The sequence below is a fragment of the Rhincodon typus genome, chromosome 32, assembly GCF_021869965.1.
Source record: "Rhincodon typus isolate 14 chromosome 32, sRhiTyp1.1, whole genome shotgun sequence".
NCBI classification, from domain to species: domain Eukaryota; kingdom Metazoa; phylum Chordata; class Chondrichthyes; order Orectolobiformes; family Rhincodontidae; genus Rhincodon; species Rhincodon typus.
The window spans coordinates 11,780,775-11,782,815 of NC_063363.1; positions in this window are offsets into that span (position 1 = coordinate 11,780,775).

The window sequence follows — 2,041 nt, forward strand, 5'->3', positions numbered from 1 at the left end:
GGTGCAGAGTAAAACTTCATTAACGAGCGTTTTTCATAATTTGTATAACCTTCTTTATTATTGTGGTGCCAACCAAGTTAATTTGCTTATTGTCGTACTTGAAGCATTGCATATAAAATAGGACATGTTTTTATTTCTGGAGCGCATTTCATTTATAATTTGTATTCTTTCCTATTCGGGATTATGTACTGTTGGATGGCAGGTGGGTTTCCCCTTATGCTTTTAGGTCAGCATTGTTAATATGGAAATTGTGCACACATTGATTTGACTGTAAAAAGAAAATTAAATCTGGGCATTTTGTTTTTGTGGAAGCACCATTTTGCTGTATATTCAGCATTAAACCCATTTTTAGAATTTAAATAAATCCTGAAACTATTTTTGGGAAGAGGAAACAAAACGCACAAATTGGTGGTAAGGTCTATGTTGTTATAGTGAAATGTCTTGTACTATATCTGTATTGTTAATTCAAGCCACAACCTCCCAGACTAGCAACTTGGTATGTAGTGGCAACTTATATTAAAAACCAGGATTCAAATAAAACATTAGACAAAACTATTAAGTTTTTGTTCTATGTTTATGTCATGTATTGCATTGAAAAGCATCCACAATACTGTGATTTCTAAGAATTCTTAATTAGGAGCAAGCTGGAATTCGTAAATACTGCATTTTATATATGTTTTGCTAACCACCAATACAAAATTAGTGGATGTTGATTTACACTCGTTTCTTCCTATGCCTGTAGAGTTTCTAATCTTAGTCATACGTGATATTTCTGACAGCTGGTAACTCCCAGGTGGCATAACCTCTGCTTGCACCACCCGTTATTTCAATGCTAACAGTAAAGGTCTGAGAAAAGATTGGTTTGGTTGCAAAGAAGGTGAGGGAAGAAATAGCTTTACAGGAGCAATCTCATTAGATGTAATTAGATCTAATTCATATAACCATATTGAATTTTTGAAGTGGGGTAACAAAGCAATGTTTCAAATCTTAAAGCTGCTGTATAGGGAAATGTTGGTTTTAAGTTTGCAGCATAACTCGTGGCAAATATGTGGTTTATTTTGAATGTCATAATTGAATCACACCAGTGGGCGTACAAATTAGGAGCAGAAGGTATACAGACAAACGTAAAAGCAAAATACTGTGGATATTGGAGGTCTGAAAAAGACTTCTAGTTGACCCAAAACAGTCTTTTGCTCTCCAAAGAAGCTACTTGAGATGCTAATTTAAGCACTTTTTATTGTAAACATACACATTACATGGTGTCACAGGAACAGGATGCAACCCTCTTCAGTGGGATTGTCAAATTTATTTTGAATTTTTCAAGAATTATAACAAGGTTCATTATATCAGGTTAATTTCATTCTAAGTTGCATGCATATTGTAATTAAATTTGAATAATCTCTACTTTTCAGTTATTTCTTTCTAGAGAAGTAATGATAAACTGGTATTAAATCTTTGTTAAACCACGTGAATACTGCATTGTGTTATGGTCATTATATTATAGAAGACTAATGGCAAGAATTCAAAAACAATTTGTGAGGACGATACATGAAGTATGAGGTTGTATCTATTTGGAAAGGATGATGAGGATAGATCGTTTTCATTGAAAAGAGAAAGCCAAGAGATGTTCCAGTGGCGTTTTATTTTAAATATGAGCATCTATATGAAGTTGGTACAGAGGCAGATGGGTTACCGTTTGTGGTCAAGGGCAATACTAGAAACCATCAATATTAAGTAGTCAAGAAATCAAATTGGGCATGCAGAATTTGGCATGACAATAGTTGAGGCAAATAGCACAGATGCAGTTATGTAGAAATTAATAAGCACATAAGGGAATAGAAGGTTATGGTGTTAGATGAGGAAGGATTAGAGGAGGCTTGAGTACTGGATGAACACTGATGGACTAGTTGGATTGAAAGGATGTATTGTGAAATGGATGTTTTATACTTATGTAAATTAGAATGTTTGTTTGTTTTATCCAATTACTTTTTCATCCAGTTATAATCTATCCTTTTCAAAAGACAGTCACTGGACAATATGC